Here is a 13,026-nt window from a genome sequence, read left to right on the forward strand (position 1 = left end):
AAGCATGGTGGTGGCAGCATCATGCTGTGGGGATGTTTTTCAGCGGCAGGGACTGGGAGACAGCTCTTAAGGTTCCTTTGAGAAGACTTGACAGATAAAGAATGGTGTGGCATCAGGCGTGGCATCCACAGAATTTCTAAAAGGTTTGTGAAATGTGTGGAAGCCTGTAGATGTGCCCCTTTCATACAGCAAATTGGCAAATGTTAACTTGATTTTTCAGGGTACCATTTCTAATGTTGATTTATGAGTTAAATTAACACTAAAAATAGTTCATTTAAGACTAATTTGGTGTAAAACAACCCCAGTGTTGGTGTTAACAACCAGAGTTGAACCAAAACCCCGACCGTCGTATAATATTTCCCAGCAGGCTCTGTTGCGGGTAGATGTTATTTATTGTTTATTTCAACATCTATCTTTCTGCATGTACATTAACTTATTCATTCATCTTATGCTACTCAAATATTAATAACATACCTTTTTCTAAACTACACTGAACAAAAATATAAACGCAACATGTAAAGTGTTGGTCCCATGTTTCATGAGCTGAAATAAAAGATGCCAGAAATTGTCCATTCGCACAAAAAGCTTATTTTTCTTATTTACATCGCTGTTAATGAGTAGAGTGGTGTTAATGAGTAGAGTGGTGTTAATGAGTAGAGTGGTGTTAATGAGTAGAGTGGTGTTAATGAGTAGAGTGGTGTTAATGAGTAGAGTGGTGTTAATGAGTAGAGTGCTGTTAATGAGTAGAGTGGTGTTAATGAGTAGAGTGGTGTTAATGAGTAGAGTGGTGTTAATGAGTAGAGTGGTGTTAATGAGTAGAGTGGTGTTAATGAGTAGAGTGGTGTTAATGAGTAGAGTGGTGTTAATGAGTAGAGTGGTGTTAATGAGTAGAGTGCTGTTAATGAGTAGAGTGGTGTTAATGAGTAGAGTGGTGTTAATGAGTAGAGTGGTGTTAATGAGAAGAGTGGTGTTAATGAGTAGAGTGCTGTTAATGAGTAGAGTGGTGTTAATGAGTAGAGTGGTGTTAATGAGTAGAGTGGTGTTAATGAGTAGAGTGGTGTTAATGAGTAGAGTGGTGTTAATGAGTAGAGTGCTGTTAATGAGTAGAGTGGTGTTAATGAGTAGAGTGGTGTTAATGAGTAGAGTGGTGTTAATGAGTAGAGTGCTGTTAATGAGTAGAGTGCTGTTAATGAGTAGAGTGCTGTTAATGAGTAGAGTGCTGTTAATGAGTAGAGTGCTGTTAATGAGTAGAGTGCTGTTAATGAGTAGAGTGCTGTTAATGAGTAGAGTGGTGTTAATGAGTAGAGTGGTGTTAATGAGTAGAGTGGTGTTAATGAGTAGAGTGCTGTTAATGAGTAGAGTGCTGTTAATGAGTAGAGTGCTGTTAATGAGTAGAGTGCTGTTAATGAGTAGAGTGCTGTTAATGAGTAGAGTGGTGTTAATGAGTAGAGTGCTGTTAATGAGTAGAGTAGAGCCACCGTGCTTCTACACCTGCATTGCTTGCTGTTTGGGGTTCTAGGCTGGGTTTCTGTACAGCACTTTGAGATATCAGCTGATGTACGAAGGGCTATATAAATAAATTTGATTTGATTTGATTTGATTTGAGTGCCTCATGTTGGCGGTGGGCTTTTGGTATGGGCAGGCATAAGCTACTGACAACGAACACAATTGCATTTTATCGATGGCAATTGAACGCACAGAAATACCGTGACGAGATCCTGAGGCCCATCTGAAGCTGGAGACTTATATCTCCCTCACTAACTTTAAACATCAGCTATCCGAGCGGCTTACCGATTGCTGCAGCTGTACATAGCCCATCTGTAAATAGCCCATCCAATCTGCCTACCTCATCCCCGTATTGTTTTTATTTACTTTTCTGCTCTTTTGCACACCAGTATCTCTACTTGCACATCATCATCTACACATCTATCACTCCAATGTTAATTTGCTAAATTGTAATTGTAATCAAAGAACTATCCCATTGAAGGTTCTTCAGAGAACCTAAAATGGTTCACCTATGGCATCGCTCTGAAAAACATTATTTGGTTCCAACTGGAACCTTTATTTTTTAAGTGTAGGGAATAGGGTGCCATTTGAGATGCAAGCCTAGTGTGCATCGAAGAGAGAAATCCGATCTGCAATGTACAGATAGATTTAACGTACTAAGGCAGGTAAGGAAACAGAGCAGCTGTTCTAGCAAACTGTCATAAATCATTCCTGCGGCTTTTCTTCAGGGAGTCTCTCTAATGGCCCTCCTGGAAAAACTAAAAAGGCTTGGTGAGAGGGAGAGAGGGAGCCCCCGAAAATCCTGGGCTCACTGTTTACATTAGCCCACTGTAGCCTCAAGGATGGGCTCACAGCCAGATGCTTTCATGAGACTTCACTCCACACTAGTCCATACACCAAATGGGTAAGTCCTAAACGGCACCCTATTCAACAGTGCACTACATTTGACCACAGCCCTATGGGCCCTAGTCAAAAGTACGGCAGTGGTTCCCAACTCTAGTCCTCGAGTACCCCCAACAGTACACATTTTTATTGTAGCTTCAAACTGTCAACTAATTATCAGGCCCTCAATGAGTTGAATCAGGTGTTTTATGTCTGGGGCTACAACAAAAACTGTGCTGTTGGGAACCACTGATATAGGGAATAGAGTGCCATTTGGGATGCATCATTTGTATACATATGCTACATTAGCCAAACACAGCCTGAGCAGAGGTGGAAGGGAGTGAAAAAAAGACTGAGAGTAACGGCTCTACTATGGATGGATTAGTTAATAGTGCAACTGGGTTTGGCCAAGAGGTTGGCTTTCTGAAAGACGTGTGTGTGTGTGTGTGTGTGTGTGTGTGTGTGTGTGTGTGTGTGTGTGTGTGTGTGTGTGTGTGTGTGTGTGTGTGTGTGTGTGTGTGTGTGTGTGTGTGTGTGTGTGTGTGTGCATGCATGCGTGTATGCATGCGTGTGTGTGTGGGGTGCTGTCAGTCTCCCCATGCAGAGCCTCAGACAAAAGGTCTAACTCACATACTGTTCCATGAATTCCATTCCAGCCATTACAATGAACCCATCCTCCTATAGCTCCCTCCCACCAGCCTCCTCTGTGACAGACAGAAGATGGGCCCTCACGCATACAATTAAATAGAACACTAGATTTTGACATTGGCATCCTAGCAATATGACTAATTCATCCACCACCTTTGTTAGGAAAACTTTAATTCTGATCAAATATGGTAAAATATTGTATAAGCCAATCTGCACAGTATATCTGTTAGCTAGTTAGTCAGCTAGTGAATTATAGGATCTCTATGCCCTCACATCTCACATACCAGAAACAAATAAAAATCATGGAAAATCATATATGGTTCTCCGTCTTCCTATTGAAATGGCTGTTAGTAGTACACTACACGATCAAAAGCATGTGCTCGTCGAACATCTCATTCCAATATCCTGGGCATTAATATGGAGCTGCTCCCTCCTATGCTGCTACAACAGCCTCCACTCTTCTGGGAAGGCTTTCCACTAGATGTTGGAACATTGCTGCGGGGACTTGCTTCCATTCAGCAACAAGAGCATTAGTGAGGTCAGGCACCGATTTTGGGCGATTAGGCCTGGCTCACAGTCGACGTTCCAATTCATCCCAAAGGTGTTCGATATGGTTGAGGTTAAGGCTCTGTGCAGGCCAGTCAAGTTCTTCCACACCAATCTCAACAAACCATTTCTGTATGGGCCTTGATTTGTACACGGGGGCATTGTCCTGCTGAAACAGGAAAGGGCCTTCCCCAAACTGTTGCCACAAAGTTGTAAGCACAGAATCGTATAGAATGTCATTGTATGCTGTAGCATTAAAATGTCCCTTCACTGGAACTAAGGGGCCTAGCCCGAACCATGAAAAACAACCCCAGACCATTATTCCTCCCCCACCAAACTTTACAGTTGGCCCTATGCATTGGGGTAGGTAGCGTTCTCCTGGCATCCTCCAAACCCAGATTTGTCCGTCAGACTGCCAGATGGTAAAGCGTGATTCATCACTCCAGAGAACACGTTTCCACTGCTCCAGAGTCCAATGCGGCACACTTTACACCACTCCAGCCGATGCATGGTGATCTTAGGCTTTCGTGCGGCTCCTCTGCCAGGGAAACCCACTTCATGAAGTGCCCAATGAATAGTTATTGTGCTGACGTTGCTTCCAGAATCTATTTGGAACTCGCTAGTGAGTGTTGCAACCGAGGACAGATGATTTTTTACGCACTACGTGTTTCAGCACTCGGCGGTCCCGTTCTATGAGCTTGTGTGGCCTACCACTTAGCGGCTGAGCCGTTGTTGCTCCTAGCACTTACATTTGACTGGGGCAGCTCTAGCAGGGCATAAATTTGACAAACTGACTTATTGGAGCTCTTCAGAAAGGCCATTCTACTACCAATGTTTGTCTATGGAGATTGCATGGCTGTGTGCTCGATTTTATTCAACTGTCAGCAACGGGTGTGGGTGAAATAGTCAAATACACTATGCACTATATATACAAAACTATGTAGTATGTAAATTGTATCTATAATTTCTATTCATCTTTCTGTGGGAGCATTTAAAAAAATGTACAATGAGAATTACAAATGTCCACAATTTTCTTAGATTTTGTATGTCGTGTCAAGTGTTCCTTTTGTAATTGTAATTTCTGTGTCGAGAAAAAATTTAAAATGCTCCCACAGAAAGATGTATGGAAATTATAGATACAATTTACATACATCCTTCTGTGGGAGCATTTTCACATTTGTCCTACTAGAATTACAATCACAAAAGGGACACTTGGCTCGACACACAAAATCTAAGAATATTCAATCAAATAATGTCTACATTTCATGATATACAGTGCATTTGAAAGGCGTTTAGACCCCTTGACTTTTTCAACATTTTGTTACGTTCCAGCCTTTTTCTAAAATATATGTATTTTTTAATTCCCCTCATCAATCTACACACAATACCCCATAATGACAAAGCAAAAACAGGTTTTTAGACATTTTTGCAAACACCTTATTTACATAAGTATTCAGACCCTTTGCTATGAGATTCAAAATTGAGCTCAGGTGCATCCTGTTTCCATTGACCTAGGGTCAATTAAATTGATTGGTCATGATTCGGAAAGGCACACACTTGTCTATATAAGTCCCACAGTTGACAGTGCATGTCAGAGCAAAAACCAAGCCACGAGATCGAAGGAATTGTCCTTAGAGCTCTGAGACAGGATTGTGTCGAGGCACAGATCTGGGGAAGGGTATAAAAAAATGTCTGCATCACTGAAGGTCCCCAAGAACACAGTGGCCTCCATCATTCTTAAATGGAATACATTTGGAACCACCAAGATTCGTCCTAGAGCTGGCCACCTGGCAAAACTGAGCAAACGGGGGAGAATGGCCTTGGTCAGAGAGGTGACCAAGAACCCGATGGTCACTCTGACAGAGCTCCAGAGTTTTTCTGTGGAGATGGGAGAACCTTCTTGAAGGACACCCATCTCTGCAGCACTCCACCAATCAGGCCTTTATGGTAAAGTGGCCAGACGGAAGTCACTCCTCAGTAAAAAAGGCACATGAGTTAAATGACTCAGACTATGAGAAACAAGATTCTCTGGTCTGATGAAACCAAGATTGAACTTTTTGGCCTGAATGCCAAGCGCCACATCTGAAGGAAACATGGCACCATCCCTACGGTGAAGCACGGTGGTGGCAGCATAATGATATGGGGATGTTTTTCAGCGGCAGGGACTGGAAGACTAGTTAGGATTGAGGGAAAGATGAACGGCGCAAAGTGCAGAGAGATCCTTGATGAAAACCTGCTACAGAGTACTCAGGACCTCAGACTGGGGCAAAGGTTCACCTTCCAACAGGACAATGACCCTAAGCACACAGCCAAAAAAACGCAGGAGTGGTTTCGGGACAAGTCTCTGAATGTCCTTGAGTGGCCCAGCCAAAGCCCGGGCTTGAACCCGATCGAACATCTCTGGAGAGACCTGAAAATAGCTGTGTCTAAACCTGTTTTTGCTTTGTCATTATGGGGTATTTTCTGTAGATTGACGAGAAAAATGACAATTGTTTATCCATTGTAGAATAAGGCTGTAACATAACAAAATGTGGAAAAAGTCAAGGGATCGGAATACTTTCCGAACGCACCGTACACCACGACATGGATGACCATCTCCTTACGACAACAAAACAGAATGGACCATGTTGAAGTACGCTCTAATGTGTATGCCGTGTGTCAGCATACATGGCGACGGCATGTTTCTCCTGCTAGCCACATACATTAAGTCATGTTTACATTAGTATGATTATGAAATGAGTCCAGGGACCGTATGTGTCAAGCGTCTCAGAGTAGGAGTGCTGATCTAGGATCAGGCCCCATCTGTCCATGTAATCTTGCAGGTTGACGTTTATTGTCATGAGTCTTGTCCTGGAGGCAAAACTATGTGATTCCCCTTTAGATATGCCAGCTGCAAAGTCAAAATGGGCTATATTGTAAGAATGTGCTTTTTTGGTTTTAATTTATAGTTAGGGTTAGCAGTGTGGTTACGGTTAGGGTTAAGGTTAGGGTTAGCAGTGTGGTTACGGTTAGGGTTAAGGTTAGGGTTAGGTTTAAATTCAGATTTGATGACTTTGTGGCTCTGCCAGCTAGTGACCATTCTGCAGAGTTGACTCCAGAACAAGATTGAAAAATGCTAAACTGCTTCAATCTTATTCAATGTGATCTAAAAAAGCAAAAAACGGATCATAAATCAGATACCTCTCCACTGTTCTTACCTGGGCACAGTGGAGAGGTACGTCACCAGCTGTCGCAGCTCCTCGTGTTTTATTCTATCATGGTTGCTTCTGGCAGGGAAGGTCAGTATGGGGCCACCTCTCTTATCACGACCTCCTGTAGGAACACAGACAGTAGAAATCTCCTTATTTTTGAGAGCAGTATGTCAGAAATAGATAGAGTTTTAGGTGCACATCAGGGTTCCGCTCCAAATGGCACTCTATTCCCTATAGAGTGCACTACTTTGACCAGGGCCCATATGGTACTAAAGCTTCATGCTGCGATTCTCAGTATTCTCTCAAAGTGCCCGTGTACATCAATTACGGTAAGACATGGTATACAACGTAATGAGAGTAGAAAGGGTCTATCTTCATGTCTCTTATTTACTAGGTCTTTATCCCAAATGGCACCCTATTTCTTGTACTACTTTTGACCAGAGCCAAAAGTAGTGCACTGTAATAGGGAATATGGTGTCATTTGGGACGCATCCCATGTGTAGAGGGATGCATGACCTGTTTTTGGGGGAAGTACATTTGTTTATCCCTGGTGCTCATGGGACTTGGCAACAGCAAGGGAGACAGGGAGGCAAGGCAGCAACAGCACCCCAGAGGAAGGGCATGAAGGGCCTTGTCCAGGTGGGATTTTGTTGGTGACAGATCTTTGTTGACATTTTTTGGGAGAACCAACCCCCTCGGATGGCGGAACTCCCCCGTGCCTCCCCCTCCCCTCTCTGACAAATGTCCACCAGTCTTTCATCCTCAAGGTCCACCCCCCCTTAGCGTGTGTGTGTGTGTGTGTGTGTGTGTGTGTGTGTGTGTGTGTGTGTGTGTGTGTCTGCACCACACACTGGGCCTCGTCACAGAGATCAGGCCAACATTACTCTACTGCTGCTGGGGGAACCTCTATATATTTACGGGAGAAAAAAATGAGTGTTACTGGCATAACCCCGGTTATATGAGAATATATGAGTGAGATGTCTCACTTATGGAATTCGCTCTAGCGAACCAATCACACAAGATCTGTTGGAGACAGACAGGTCGAGTGGCGAACAAGGTGAGTCCCTTCCATCCTTATAAGGTGCCACTCACACATCCTCTGGTCACTCTCAAGCATGGTTCTCTTCCTTGGGCTCGTGCGAGCAGTGAGACATTTCACTCATTTATTCTCATAGAACCGGGGTTACGCAAGTAACCCTAGGTTCTATTTCGAATACTAATTTCAATGTCTCACTTATGGGATATGGCCAACTCCCGTATCGCAGACATGCTCTCCAAAGCCAGGGTAGTCCCAACAGCATCACCACTCAGAGGCTCTGAGGAAGGTGCAGTGACAACCAGTCATTAAGACCTCATTAATGTATGAGGGGTGGCCCAACACGCCGCATTGAAAATCTCTTGCAATGAGATGGCTTTGAACAGTGCCCAAGAGGTAGCCATACCTCTGGTGGAATGAGCCCTCAGACCCTACAGGGGCGGTAAATCCTTGCTATTATAAGCCAATATACTGTAATAGCCTATCCAATGGGATAGCCGTTGACGAAAGAGGAGCCCACACTTGCAGGGGGGCGCCCAAGGCATGAAGAGTTATTTCGCCATGCTTTCGTTCTATCCAAGTAGATGTGCAAAGCATGCACTGGAGATAAACGGTGGAGACGCTCTTCTTTCGTAGAAGTGAGGGACGGAGGGTGAAAAGCCATGAACTCTTGTAATTGCTGCTGACCTTAGGCATAAAGGTGGGGTTGGGTAACAACGCTACCTTCGGTAACCCCAGGGCAAACTGTGGGCACGAATGGTGGACTGACGGTGCGTGCAGCTCACTCACTCGCTTTGCGGATGTAAGGGCAATCAGTAAAGGAGAGATATTTAATCTGCTCGCTTTCCGGGCAGAAGTGAAACTGCCTCCAGAGCAATAGACAGGTCCCAAGATGGGGCTAAAGGCTTGGAAACTGAGCGTACGTAACGCGCTCCCTTCATAAGACAAGATAACAGAGGATGTTTCCTTACTGTGTTATTGTTGAAGCCCATATGACAGGCCGACAATGCTTCTAAATAGACCTTAAGAGTGGAGAACGACCTTCCCTCTGTCCAAAATGTCCTGTAATATGCATAAAATCTGGCCTACAGAGCATTGGTGAGAAAATATCTGTTTTTGGTCACAACACTTCTCAAAAACACACACTTGTTTCCATACGGTGAGTGTGTAGAAGGGGCTCTTATTGGGTTTTCTCAATGATTCCGAGTGACAAGCCTGTTGAACAATAATGAAGACATCAAAACTATGAACTAGCACATTTGGAATGATGTAATAACCAAAAAAGTGTTAAACAAATCAAAATATATTTTAGATTCTTCAAAGTAGCCACTCTTTGCATTGATGACAGCTTTGCACACTCATGGCATTCTCTCAACCAGCTTCACCTGGAATGCTTTTCCAACAGTCTTGAAGGAGTTCCCACATATGCTGAGCACTTGTTGGCTGCTTTTCCTTCACTCTCAGGTACAACTCATCCCAAACCATCTCAATTGGTTTGAGGTCGGGTGATTGTGGAGGCCAGGTCATCTGATGCAGCACTCCATCACTCTCCTTCTTGGTCAAATGCCCCTTACACAGCCTGGAGGTGTGTTTTGGGTAGTTGTCCTTTTGAAAAACAATTGATAGTCCCACTAAGCACAAACCAGATGGGATGGCGTATCGCTACAGAATGCTGTGGTAGCCATGCTGGTTAAGTGTGCCTTGAATTCTAAATAAATCACTGACAGTGTCACCAGCAAAGCATCCCCACAACATCACACCTCCTCCATGCTTCACGGTAAGAACCACATATGCGGAGATTATCCGTTCACCTTCTCATCAAACCAAAGGACAGATTTCCAACAGTCCAATGTCCATTGCTCGTGTTTCTTGGGCCAAGCAAGTCTCTTCTTCTTATTGGTATCCTTTAGTAGTGGTTAATTTGCAGCAATTCGACCATGAAGGCCTGATTCACGCAGTCTCCTCTGAACGGTTGATGTTGAGATGTGTCCGTTACTTGAACTCTGTGAAGCATTTATTTGGGATATAATCTGAGGTGCAGTTGACTATAATGAACTTATCCTCTGCAGAAGAGGTAACTCTGGGTCTTCCTTTCCTGTGGCTGTCCTCATGAAAGCCAGTTTCATCATAGCGCTTTATGGTTTTTGCGACTGCACTTGAAGAAACTTTCAAAGTTCTTGAAATTTTCCGGATTGACTGACCTTCAAGTAACGATGGACTGTCGTTTCTCTTTGCTTACTTGAGCTGTTCTTGACATAATATGGACTTGGTATATTACCAAATAGGGCTATCTTCTGTATTCCACCCCTAACTTGTCACAACTGATTGGCTCAAACGCAATAAGAAGGAAATAAATTCCACAAATTAACTTTTGACAAGGCACACCTGTTATTTTAAATGCATTTCAGGTGACTACCTCATGAAGCTGGCTGAGAGAATGCCAAGAGTGTGCAAAGCTGTCATCAAGGCAAAGAGTGTCTACTTTGAAGAATCTCAAATATAAAACATATTTTGTTTTGTTAATCACTTTTTTGGTTACTACATGATTCCATATGTGTTATTTCATAGTTTTGACGTCTTCACTATTATTCTACAATGTAGAAAATAGTAAAAATCTAGAAAAACCCTTGAATGAGGTGGTGTATCCAAACTTTTGACTGGTTCTGTATTTTATTTTACCAGGCAAGTCAGTTAAGAACAAATTATTATGTTCAATGACGGCCTTCGAACTGTGGGTTAACTGCCTTGTTCAGGAGCAGGACGACATATTTTTACCTTGTCGGCTCAGGGATTCGATCTTGCAACCTTTCGGTTCCTAGTCCAATGCTCTAACCACTAGGCTACCTGCCTCCCCAATATGTGTCTCTTCTTTACAGCTCAAATAATGCCTTGAGTTAACAACTGCCTTAGATTATTAGACCAAATGAGATTCTTTCTATTTCACATGGCGTGGAACTTGTTTTTAGAACAGAGTTCTAGTCAGCTCCCGTTCCCAGTCAGCTTTCTTCACCAGCATTTGACCTGTTTACCCTGTTCATTCAGAGATGTGTCAGAAATGATGAAACAAAAGGCAAAAAAATATGTTTTAGTCACACTGGCTGGCTGCAATGAACTTAGAGGGATTCTGGCCAGCAGCATTGTATTAATGAGCATTGAGGTCATGGAAATGTTTATCTCCACTGTCCAAACCTGGGTTTAAACACTATTTTAAATCATTTCAAATGTTGCTGTGTTTGATTGAGCTTGCCTACCACAATAGAGCCAATAGAACACCTACAGAATTGCAAACCCCACCCATCTGGCCCTGCAGCCATGCTAAAGCAAACGCTAAAAGTATTTGAAAGATTTTGAATAGTATTTGAACCCAGGTCTGCACACTGTACTGTTGAACTCTGTAACGAGAATGTCCTGTACAGTAGAAATGACCAGGGTGACATCATCATCTAAGCTACAGTAAGGTCTAAGGGAGGGGAATGTGATGTGTCCTTGTACTGACATCCAGTATGTCCCAAATGGAACCTGTATTCCCTATATAGTGCACTACTTTGGACCAGAGCCCATAGGGGTCCCCAGCCTTGCATCAACAGTACTGGAAACCAAACCTGACAGCCCATGTAGAGGTTGTGATTCAATGTAAGGTACTCTGCTACAACAGGATATCATGGGGTGGCAGGTAGCCTAGTGGTTAGAGCGTTGCGCCAGTAACTGGAAGGTTGCTAGATCCAATCCCAGAGCTGGAAAGGTGTTCCGCAAGGCAGTTAACCCCCAACAACCCCCCTGCACATCTTTGATTCAGAGTGGTTGGGGTTAAAGGTGGAAAGAAACATTTTGTTTGATTGCATTCAGTTGTGTGCAACTGACCCTCTCCCTTCCGCAGAATGAGTGATCTCTCATTTCAGTCTCTGAACAGCCACTATGATCCGTAAGGAAGTATTAGCGAAGTTATGACCTGTCTGAACTAATGGCCAATCACATGTCCTGATGTACCCTGTGCTGTTGCTTCATGTTAATTAATTGGATCAAATAGACAAAAGGATTCCCTAGTAACTAAACAGAAGCAAAACAACCGAAACGGGGAGGGACCTACCTGAACTTGTTCAATGAGAAAGAAACTCTCTTTCCCGCACATGAAAGTTGTCGTTGTTGTGCCGATGGTTAAACGCCTACATGCTTGTCATGTGCTACTAAATCATACTTGTCATGTGCTACTAAATCATACTTGCCATGGGAATTTCCTCAGCATTGGTCTGCCATGAACACTGCCGGCCAGAAAATAAAACATCTTCATGATTTCCCATAGTGGATTCGTCAAACTGAAGCGTCACTGTTGCCACCCAAACAGTACCCAGTAGTGCACTACTTTGGAACAGGGCCGACAGGGCTAGGGAATAGGCGACGCAGGCACACACTCACCTGACACAAAGGCCACTTTCTCTTTCAGCACGGGCAGGACATCAGACGCCTTAATCCCATCGTTTCTGAAGGACCCTGGAGAGGAGGAAGAGAGTCAGATCAGGACAAGATTCAGCTAATCAGGACAAGATTCAGCTAATCAGCTTTCATCTCTGTAATCTCACTTAAGTGATGAACATTCCTGAAATAAAAGGAACACATAACTACAGTCTGATGATGATGATAGATAACACAAAGACAAGCTCGCACTTCTCCTCAATGTTCTTCCCAGACCCTGAGAACTTTTTCTTCACAAAGTTTTCTAAGCCAATGACATGTCATTAGAACAGGGATAAATGACGCTAAAAAAGAGAATGAACATAATGGTATGTTACAGTACTCTATGCTATATTTTTTAGGCCTAGCTGCTTCTTTTTCATCATCTGTAATCACATACCTGTAATATCGTTGTTAAAGTCCTGCATGGTATATGAGCATCGAAAATAGGTTCATTTGCATTCAAGAGAATGTTTCCCGAATCACAGAGCACCATTTAGGACTATTACAAAGCTATTACCGTGGGTTTCTAACGCTCTTTCCCTCTCATTGACTTCACACTGCATACAGACTTGGTATTCACAACCGTGCCTGGCCACTTTCCTCTCTTGATCGCACAAAAACACAGGGGGAGAGGCGAGGCAAGGACATACTCCTAGCACAAAATGATGTTGGATGCATTGCTGCTTGTTTTGGTTGTGTTTCAGATTATTTTGGACGCTACCGTGATTACGGATAGGGAATAATGGACTGAGAAAGTTACAGACG

General features: G+C 43.4%; 1 protein-coding gene across 1 annotated transcript in view; it reads right to left on the reverse strand.

Annotated features, from left to right (window-relative positions):
* Positions 1-12,299, reverse strand: part of LOC139396936 (kalirin-like) — a 162,478-nt gene extending 150,179 nt beyond the window's left edge. The window contains exons 1-2 of the mRNA XM_071143876.1: positions 12,223-12,299; positions 6,780-6,894 (exon numbers count right to left, since the gene is read on the reverse strand). The gene's annotated coding sequence lies outside the window, so the exon portion shown is untranslated. The remainder of the gene's footprint in view (positions 1-6,779; positions 6,895-12,222) is intronic.
* Between the last annotated feature and the right edge of the window lie 727 nt (positions 12,300-13,026).

This window comes from Oncorhynchus clarkii, chromosome 3, assembly GCF_045791955.1.
Source record: "Oncorhynchus clarkii lewisi isolate Uvic-CL-2024 chromosome 3, UVic_Ocla_1.0, whole genome shotgun sequence".
Lineage (NCBI taxonomy): Eukaryota > Metazoa > Chordata > Actinopteri > Salmoniformes > Salmonidae > Oncorhynchus > Oncorhynchus clarkii.